We start from the raw sequence: 11,248 nt of genomic DNA, 5'->3' as shown, positions 1-11,248 counted from the left end.
TGTGAGACTTGTGAGGACGTGGAGAATCTGGCCTCCTGTGCTCTGGTCATCCAAGAGCATTCTAATGTAGACTTTTCCTTTTATTTTTCTAGGGGTGCTTTTATTTACCATAAGTATATGATTATTATTATTAACCTTATTCTACTAGAATTTCTTGGACTGATTAATGTTACCGCTATTTTCCTTGATGCTTTACAGTGTTTAGCATTGCACTTTGCCTAGGCATAACATACATGTGTACCTAAACCACAAATTAAGCAAGTGCTTAGCTGACGAAAATCAGAAACTTGGCCCGAGATGGGTTTGTGGTCTCTTTGGCAGAAACATAGAACATGATACTGTTCTAGGGGCACGGTGGTGGGAGCAGAGAGGATGGTGCCTAACAGCAAAGGGGAGAGGCTTCACTGAAAACAAGATTTCCACTGGGTCTAGGAGAAAAATCCAGAAGAAAAAAGTTGCCCAAAGGAATCGTTAATGAGAAAAATGTAATTCATGATCAGAACGTGAGAAAGCACCTCTGAAGGTCAGCTAGAACGGGGTAGAGGTGGTGGGGGGAGGGAGTGGTGGGAAACCAGGCTAAAAGTTTGTGTGGCTGTGGATGTGAAGAGCCTCGTAAGCCATGCTACCTTTAGGTTCTTTTTCAATAGTATTTTAAAGATCGAGTCGTTACATTTACCATCTGCATTCTATCTTCACTCAGCATAATGGGGAGGAATAGAGGAAATGAGCTCAGGCTAAAACATTAGAGAAATGGATTGTTATTAAAGTTGCTATATTAGAAGTATAGACAATAATGTACATTATGGGTTTCAGCACATGGTAGTGGTTAGAACTCCGCTTAAAATCTCTCTCCATCCAGTTACCTGGCCTAAAATTTCAGCATCTAGATTTCATTTCACAGATGAATAAGCATCCTAATTAAAAGGCAAACAAGCTACAGAATTATATACTCTGCATTGGAAAGCACCACCAAGACTGTCCCCCACTACACACCTAGCAAGTAAAACTCTTGAATTCATGTGCTGTGAATAGGTAACTGGTGAGAAGGTGTGATTTATTCACATCAGTAATTTTATTCCATTTTTTTGAAAGATAGAATTGACAGAAACTCTTTCCTCTTTGCAGCTGCACAGCATTAAATTTCTCTCCCACAAGAAACCCCATGGTGGTTTTCAACTCCTACACCAATTCTTAACAGCTTGGTATGACTGATCTGGGACAGTACCCAGCAGAAATCTCAAACTTCCTCCAGATTCATCAGGAAGAAGGATGGTTCAATGGCTATGCCTGTTAGGTATTCTTGAAGGGAGAGGGGCAACGTACAGGACTTTATATATTTGTTCCAAACGGAATTACTGGAAGCTAATAGCTTTAAAGAGCTCTGCCACCTGTGTGTTAAGTGGTTCCTAAATAAACACCTAGAATATAGCAAAATTTGAATACAGGTCTTATCAGTGGGTTCAGAACATGGTTTCTAACTACCCCCTCCCTCTGAAGTCATCCTTGAATATTCTAGATTCTGTCTACCCTAAAGCCTTGATGTTGTATTTCTCCTTTTCTACTGTGCTATTGGTTTATTGGATTTCAGCATGGGGTTTTCCATTTCCATTAAATTTCATCTGATTAAAGTTGTTGCAATGTATAAAAAAGTTTACTTGTCAAAATAATCTTAAGGATTTAGGGTTTCATAAACTTAATACAAGTCAGGGGATTGATGTCAAAACAAACCCTAAAGTGGTATTAAAATTAAAAAGGGAGGGCACCTTGGTGGCTCAGTGGGTTAAACCCTCTGCCTTAGGCTCAGGTCATGGTCCCAGGATCCTGGGATCAAGTCCCGAGTCGGGCTCTCTGCTCAGTGGGGAGCCTGCTTCCTCCTCTCTCTCTGCCTGCCTCTCCACCTACTTGAGATCTCTCTCTGTCAAATAAATAAGTAAAATCTTAAAAAAAAAAAGAAAAAATTAAAAAGGGAGAAGCGCCTGGGTAGTGTAATCAGTTAAGCCCCTGACTGCTGGTTTCAGCTCAAATCATGATCTCAGGGCCCTGGGATCAAATCCTGCATTGGGCTCTGCGCTTAGCATGGAGTCTGCTTGGGATTCTTTCTCCCCTCTCCCTCTGCCCCCGTACCTTGCACATTCACGCACTGTCTCTCTCTCTCAAATAAATTTTTTTTAAAGAAATATTTTATTTGAGAGAGAGCACACGAGAGAGTGAGACAGTGCAAGCAGGGGAAATGGCAGAGGGAGAAGCAGGCTCCCCACTGAGCAGGCTCAATCCCAGGACCCCAAGATCACAACCCGAGCTCATGGCAGTCCTTAACCGACTCAGCCACCCAGGTGCCCCGTAAATAAATAAATCTTAAAAAAAAAAAAATGTATTGAGGGATACAGAATCCACAAAGAGGTATTAAACTTACTCCAGTAGAGAAATCACTTGTCTCCTAAATCCTATTTGAAATTCAACTTATCTTTTAAGAATCCATCTACATGCCAATTCTTGAAATTTTCCTCAATTACCCCATTATCCCACTTCTAACGAATCATCCTTACAGCAATTTGTATATACATAATTTTTGAGGAGGCTGCTATTTTCTTTCTTACTAGTTTGTAAACATGTAAAAGCAATCCAGTTTTAATGCGTTTTGGTATTTACCTTAGGTCAGGTTCTCTAGAAAGAGACTGAGAGGAAGGTTCTTGTGTAAGTAATACGTTGCAGGAGTACTCTTGGATGAACAGCAGAGAAGCTAAATAAAAAAAGGGGGGTTAACTATAGTCTTACCTCAGCCTGATCCTGAGAAGAACTTCAGGCAGGAAAAGAGTCAGAGAATCAGCCCATCCTGAGGCGAGGCAGCCTTTTGTAGCCCTACGTTAGTCAGTCAACTGGTTGCAGCCTTTCTCCAGGCAGAAGTCCTAACAGCGCAAGCGCATCCCCTCAGCTGAAGGCAATCCTGAGGAGGCTGCAAGCTATGGGCTTTTAGGAGCCAATACTCACAGCCACTGGGGGGATGGGTGCCCCGAACAGGCAAAGGGGATCTGGGCCACCACCAGCAGTGATCACAGTGATCAGTTTCTCTGCAGAGCCAAGCATGGCATCTTACACATACTGGGACACAATAAATGTTTATCAATCTGCACTGTTTGAAGTATTCAACCAAAAGAACTACTTTTCTATTAAACAAAACTTTTCTTATTGGTAACTGCTTATTTAGCTCTTCTGTTTTCTCAGCCAATGATGGCCCTGATTGGATTTGTCATTTGGTATTAATGTAATGGAAGGAATAAAAAAAATTATTAAGACATCATAAAACTCTATTCCTTAAAATATTCAGTGAAAACAATTTTATAGAATTCTTAGCCTATGATTTACTTCTTTGGCCTTTATTCAGTATAGAGAAGTCAAATTTGCTTTCATCAACTGTAAGAAGAGTTAAAAGAAGAAAATGTGGATATGAAAAGGTAGACACTCATGTAGACCTCTTTTTCTTTTTTTTTAAAGAATTTATTTGCAAGAAGGGGAGTGAGAGAAAGAGCAGGAGCTGGGGTGGGGGGAGGGGCAGAGGGAGAAGAAGAAGCTGAGAGAGCTGGATGCGGGGCTCCATCCCAGGATCCTAGAATCATGACCCAAGTCTAAAGCAGATGCTTTACTGAGCCACCCAGGCACCCCAACATGTAAACTTCTTTAATGATTTGCAAATCTTCTGAGATCCTATTGCCAAAGCTTTAGGTAATTTTAACTGTTTGAAACAGTGCCAAGATTACAGAAAAGTTGCAGGTAGAAGTTGAAGAGATTTTTTTTTTTTTTTGTGAGCCATTTCAAAGTATGTTGCCAACATAATGTCTTATTACCTGAATATTTTAATGTGTATTTACTAGAAATAATGATAATTTGCTAATAATCACAATACAACAATCAAAACCAGGATATGAACACTGAAACATCACTATGATCACCAAGGCCAGCTCTATCTTGATACCAAACCAGAAAAGAACACTAACACTACTAGAAAAGAGAACTGCAGGCCAATATCCTGAAGAATATAAATGCAAAAATTCTCAATAAAACACTAGCAAGCTGCACTTAGCATCTCATGCAAAGGATCGTTCACCATGATCAAGTGGCATTTATCCATAGGAAGCACATCAATCAATGTGATATGTTACATCAACAGAAGGAGAAAAAAGAATCATATGATCGTCTCAATAGATGCAGAAAGCATTTAACAAACTGAATGCCCATTCATGATAAAAACCCCTAACAAATTAGGCATAGGAGAACATTTATCAACATAATAAAGGCTATGTATGCCAAACCCACAGCTAACATACTCAATGGTAAAAGGTTGAAAGCTTTTCCTCTAAGATCAGGAACAAGACAAATTTGTCTACTCTTAACACTGTTATTCAACATACTACTAGAAGTTTTAGCTAGAGCAATCAGGCAAGGAAAAGAAATAAAAGGTATCAGAACTGGAAAGGAAAAAGTAAAACTGTCTCTCTTTGCAGATGACATGATTTTATAAACAGAAAATCCTGAAGACGCAACCAAAAAATAAATAAAGAAATAAAGAAGAAGAAGAAGAAGAAGAGCGCTAATCAATGAATTCCACTGCTGTATACAAAATAAAGTTTCAGAATACAAAACAGATACAGAAATCAGTAGTGTTTCTATACGTTAACAACAAATTTTCTGAAAAAAAAAAAAGAAATTGATCCCATTTACAGTACTATCAAAAACAATAAAATACTTAGAAATAAATTTAACTCAAGTGGGAAACCAACACTGAAAACTATAAGATACTGATGAAAAAAAATAAAAGAGAAATAAATAGAAAGGTATCCTGTCAATACCACCCAAATCTACCATCAGTAGATTCAGTGCAATCCCTATCAAGACTCCAGAAGTAGAAAACACACTCCTCAAATTTATTTGGAACCACAAAAGACTCCAAATGGAAGGTGTTGGAGGTTACTCTGCTGAAAACATGTAGAGTCATATACCAGTGACCATTGGAAGTTCTGTGATCCATGAAACTTCTTCAAGTGTATACCCATTCATGGCAGTGGTCACATTTCAGGAAAGAAGTTAGAACAGGGACGGACTCAGGACAATTTGGTAACTCTGGGGTAAGTGCAGTCCAAGGCCCTTGGACCTCTAAAACATGGAATGTCAGAGCACAAGAGGTCATTCCAATTGTTCTAACTGTCAAAAAAGCTTCAAAGCGGTATGGGAAGTGTGGTTTATGAAAGACTCACAACTGTTTCATTCGTTGGAAACACCGAATCTGCTGGAGGTGCCTGAGTTGAAACCATGGTGAGTCGCTTCCAGGGCCCTAATCTCAAACAGCCATACCAGGGAGATTAGAAGTTCTGCGTTCAGTGAAAGGACTACAGAGGGACACGCATTCTTGGTAGTGTGTTCCCAGAAGAGGAAAGAAGATAGACCATGGACGGACACTGCGCAGGTTGGACACTTTGACTAAAGTGCAGGCAATGGGCCTTAGACTTCCATAATATGGAATGGCAGAGCATGACCTGTGGTCAAAGCAACTTCTCTACAACTGTCACAAAGGCTTCAAACGTGATAAGAGAAGGCTGTTTTGAAAGGTCTCACTGCAGTATTCCAATATTCGAAATCTCGGATATGTTGGAAGTTACTGTGCTGAAAACGTGAAGAGTGGCATACCAGTGACCATTGGAAGTTCTGTGTTACATGAAACCTCTTCAGGTGGACACCCATTCATGGCAGTGTTCCCAGTTCAGGAAAGAAGTTAGAACATGGACGGACTCAGGACATTTTCATACTCTGGGATAAGTGCAGGCCAAAGCCCTTGGACCTCCAACACATGGAATGGCAGAGCACAACAGGTCATCCCAATTGTTCTACCTCTGTCAAAAAAGCTTCAAAGTGGTATGGGAAGTGTTGTTTAGGAAAGACTTGTAACTGTTTTTGTAGTGGAAATATAGAATGTGCTGGAGGTGCCTGGGTTGAAACCATGGTGAGTTGCTTCCAGAGCCCTAATCGCGAACATCCATACCAGGGAGCTTAGAAGTTCTGCGTTCAGTGAAAGGACTACAGAGGGACACCCATTCATGGCAGTGCATTCTTGGTAGAGGAAAGAAGATAGAACAAAGACGTATGTAGGGCATGTTGGATACTTGGGCAAATTTAGCAGGCCATGGGTCTTAGACTTCCATACCATGGAATGGCAGAGCACAACTTGGGGTCAATGAAACCTCTCTACCACTGTCACAAAGTCTTCAAAGGTGGTAATAGAAGTCTGTTTTGAATGGTCTCATGGCAGTATTGCGACCGTGGAAATCTGGAAGGTGTTGGAAGATACTGTGCTGAAAACATGAAGAGTTGCATACCGGTGACCATTGGAAGTGCTGTGTTCATAAACTTCTTCAGGTGGACACCATTTCAAGGCACTGTTCCCAGTTCAGTAAAGAAGTTAGAACAGGGACAGACTCAGGACAAGTTGGATACTTTGGGGTAAGTTCAGGGCAAGGCCCTTGGGCCTCCAAGACATGGAAAGGGAGAGCACGAGCATAGGTCATCGAAACTCTTCTACCTCTTTCAAAAAGGCTTCAAAGTGGTATGGGAAGTGAGGTTTAGGAAAAACTCACAACTCTTTTAGTCGGTCGAAACAACGAATCTGCTGGAGATGCCCAGGTTGAAACCATGGTGAGTTGCTTCCAAGGCCCTACTCTCAAACACCCATTCCAGGGAGATTAGAAGTTCTGCATTCAGTGAAACGACTTCAGAGGGACACCCATTCGAGGCAGTGCGTTCCCGGCAGTGGAAAGAAGATAGAACAAGGACATACATAGGGCTTGTTGGGTACTTTGGTTAAAGTGCAGGTCATGGGCTTTAGACTTCCATAACATGGAATGGCAGAGCACGACCTGTGGTCAATGCAACCATTCTACCTCAGTCACAAAGGCTTGAAACGAAGTAAGGGAAGTCTGTTTTCAAATGTCTCACAGCACTATTGTGACCGTGGAAATCTGGAAGGTTTTGGAAGTTATTGTGCTGAAAATATGAAGCGTGGCATACCGGTGACTGTTGGAAGTTCTGTGTTCCAGGAAACTTCTTCAGTCAGACACCCTATCATGGCAGTGTTCCCTGTTCAGGAAAGAAGTTAGAACAGGGACAGACTCAGGAGAAGTAGGATACTCTGGGGTAATTGCAGGCCAAGGCCCTTGAGCCTCCAAAACTTGGAATGTCAGAGCAGAACAGGTCATCCCAATTGTTCTACCTCTGTCAAAATAGCTTCAAATTGTTATGGAAATGTGGTTTATGAAAGACTCGCAACTGTTTTAGTCGGTGGAAACAGCGAATCTGCTGTAGGTGCCTGGGTCGAAACCATGGTGAGTGTTTCCAGGACCCTAATATCCAACATCCATACCAGGGAGCTTAGAAGTTCTGTGTTCAGTGAAAGGACTTCAGAGGGACACCCATTCGTGGCAGTGCATTCCCAATAGAGGAAAGAAGATAGAACAAGGACAGACTCTTCCCAGGTTGGATACTATGAGTAAAGTGCAGGCCATGGCCCTTAGACTTCCATAACATGGAATGGCAGAGCACGACCTGTGGTCCAGGCAACCTGTCTACCTCTGTCACAAAGGCTTCAGACGTGTTAGAGATGTCTGTTTTGAAAGGTCTCACAGCAGATTTGCGACTGTGGAAATTGGAAGGTATTGGAAGTTACTGTGCTGAGAACATGCATATTCACATACCAGTAACCACCGGAAGATCTGTGTTCCATGAAACTTCTTCAAGTGGACACCATTCATAGCAGTGTTCCCTGTTCAGGAAAGAAGTTAGAACAGGGACGGACTCAGGACAAGTTGGATACTCTGAAGTAAGTGCAGGCCAAGGCCCTTGGGAGTCGAAAACATGGAATGGCAGAGCACTACAGGTTAACCCAATTGTTCTACCTCTGTCGAAAAAGCATCAAAGTTGTATGGGAAGTGTTGTTTAGGAAAGTATCGCAACTGTTTTTGTCGGTGGAAATATCGAATCTGCTGGAGGTGCTTGAGTTAAAACCATGGTGAGTCCCTTCCAGGGCCCTAAACTTACCAGGGAGCTTAGAAGTTCTGCATTCAGTGAGACGACTTCAGAGGGACACCCATTAGTTTCAGTGTGTTCCCAGTAGAGGAAAGAAGATAGAACAAGGACGGACTCTGAGAAGGTTGGATACTTTGAGTAAAGTGCAGGCCATTGGGTTTAGACTTCCATTACATGGATATGAGGACACGACCTGTGGTCAATGCAACCTGTCTACCTCTGTCACAAAGGCTTCCAACGAGATAAGGGAAGTCTGTTTTGGAACGTCTCACAGTAGTATTGCAAACATGGAAATCTGGAAGGTGTTGGAGGTTACTCTGCTGAAAACATGAAGAGTCACATACCGGTGACCATTGGAAGTGCTGTGTTCCATTAAGCTTCTTCAGGAGGACACCCTTTCATGGCACTGTTTCTAGTTCAGTAAAGAAGTTAGAACAGGGACAGACTCAGGACAAGTTGGATACTTTGGGGTAAGTGCAGGCCAATGTCCTTGGGCCTCCAAGACCTGGAAAAGCAGAGCACAACCACAAGTCATTGAAACTCTTCTACCTCTGTCAAAAAGGCTTCAAAGTGGTATGGAAAGTGAGGTTTAGGAAAGACTCACAACTGTTTTAGTTGGTGGAAACATAGAATCTGCTGGAGGTGCCTGGGTTGAAACCATGGTGAGTCACTTCCAGGGCCCTACTCTTGAACATCCATACCAGGGATATTAAAAGTTCTGCGTTCAGTGGAATGATTTCAAAGGGACACCCATTCGAGGCAGTGCGTTTCCAGTAGAGGAAAGAAGATAGAACAAGGACAGACTCTGAGCAGGTTGGATACTTTGAGGAAAGTGCACGCCATGGGCCTTAGACTTCCATAACATGGAATGGGAGAGCACGACCGGTGGTCCAGGTAACCTGTCTACCTCTGTCACAAATGCTTCAAATGTGGTAAGAGAAGTCTATTGAGAAGGTCTCACAGCAGTTTGCAACTGAGGAAATCTGGAATGTGTTGGAAGTTATTGTGCTGAAAACTGTAACAGTCGCATACCAGTGATCATTGGAAGTTCTGTGTTCCATGAAACTTCTTCAAGTGGAACCCATTTATGGCAGTGTTCCCTGTTCAGGAAAGAAGTTAAAACAGGGACAGACTCAGGACAAGTTGGATACTCTGAAGTAAGTGTAGGCCAAGGCCCTTGGACTCAAAACCATGGAATGACAGAGCACAACAGGTCATCCCAATTGTTCTACCTCTGTCGATTAAGCTTCAAAGTGATATGGAAAGTGTGGTTTAGGAAAGAATCGCAACTGTTTTAGTCGGTGGAAACATGGAATCTGCTGGAGGTGCCTGGGTTGAAACCATGGTGAGTCTCTTCCAGGGCCCTAATCTTGAACATCCATACCAGGGAGCTTGAAGTTCTGTGTTCACTGAAACGACTTCAGAGGGACACCCATTCATGGCAGTGCATTCCCAGTAGAGGAAAGAAGATAGAACAAGGACGTCAAGAGGGAATGTTGGATACTTTGAGTAAAGTGCAGGCCATGGGCCTTAGACTTCCATAACATGGAATGGCAGAGCATGACCTGTGGTCAATGCAACCTGTTTACCTCTGTCATAAAGGCTTCAAACGTGATAAGGGAAGTCTCTTTTGAAACATCTTACAGCATTATTGTGACCATGAAAATCTGGAAGGTGTTGGAAGTTACTGTGCTGAAAACATGAAGAGTGGCATACTGGGGACCATTGGATGTTCTGTGTTCAATGAATCTACTTCAGGTGGACACCCATTCATGGCAGAGTACCCAGTTTGGGAAAGAAGTTAGAATAGGGACGGACTCAATACAAGTTGGATATCCTGGATAAGTGCAGGCCACAGCCCTTGGACCTCCAAAACATGGAATGGCAGAGCATGGCAGGTCATTCCAATTGTTCTATCTCTGTGGAAAAAGCTTCAAAGTGGTATTGGAAGTGTGGTTAGGAAAGAATCGCAACTGTTTTAGTAGAGGAAACATTGTATCTGCTGGAGGTGCCTGGGTTGAAACCATGGTGAGTCACTTCGAGGGCCTAATCTCGAACATCCATACCAGGGAGCTCAGAAGTTCTGTGTTCAGTGAAACGACTTCAGAGGGATATCCATTCGTAGCAGTGTGTTCCCAGTAGAGGAAAGAAGATAGAACAAGGATGTACACAGGGCATGTTGGATACTTTGTGTAAAGTGCAGGCCATGGGCTTTAGACTTCCACACCATGGAATAGGAGAGCACAACCTGTGGTCAATGCAACCTCTCTACCACTGTCACAAAGTCTTCAAAGGTGGTAAGAGAAGTCTGTTCTGAAAGATCTCATGGCAGTACTACGACCGTGGAAATCTGGAAGGTGTTGAAAGTTACTGTGATGAAACATGACGAGTCACATACCTGTGACCATTGGAAGTGCTGTGTTCCATGAAACTTCTTCATGTGGACACCCATTCATGGCAGTTTTCCCTGTTCAGGAAAGAAGTTAGAACAGTGATGGACACTGAACAAGTTGGATACTCTGGGGTAAGTGCAGGCCAAGGCCCTTGGGCTTCCTAAACATGGAATGGTAGAGCACGAACACAGGTCATCCAAATTCTTATACCTCTTTCGAAAAATCTTCAAAGAGGTATGGGAAGTGTGGTTTAGGAAAGAATCGCAACTGTTTTAGTCAGTGGAAACATGGAATCTGCTGGAGGTGCCTGGGTTGAAACGATGGTGAGTCCCTTCCAGGGAGCTAATCCGGAACATCCATACGAGGGAGCTTAAGTTCTGCACTCAGTGAAAGACTTCAGAGGGACACATTCATGGCAGTGCATTCCCAGTTAGGAAAGAAGATAGAACAAGGATAGACTCTGAGCAGGTTGGATACTTTGAGTAATGTGCAGGCCATGGGCCTTAGACTTCCATAACATGGAATGGCAGAGCACGACCTGTGGTCAATGCAACCTGTCTACCTCTGTCATAAAGGCTTCAAACATGATAAGGGAAGTCTGTTTGGAAATGTCTCAAAGCAGTATTGCGACTGTGGAAATCTGGAAAGCGTTGAAAGTTACTGTGCTGAAAGCATGAAGAGTGGCATACCAGTGACCATTAGAAATGCTGTGTTCCAGGAAACTTCTACAGGTGGACACCCATTCAATAGCAGTGTTCCCAGTTCACTAAAGAAGTTAGAACAGGGAT

This window comes from Mustela lutreola, chromosome 14, assembly GCF_030435805.1.
Source record: "Mustela lutreola isolate mMusLut2 chromosome 14, mMusLut2.pri, whole genome shotgun sequence".
Taxonomy (NCBI): Eukaryota; Metazoa; Chordata; class Mammalia; order Carnivora; family Mustelidae; genus Mustela; species Mustela lutreola.
This window is presented reverse-complemented; position numbering follows the sequence as displayed.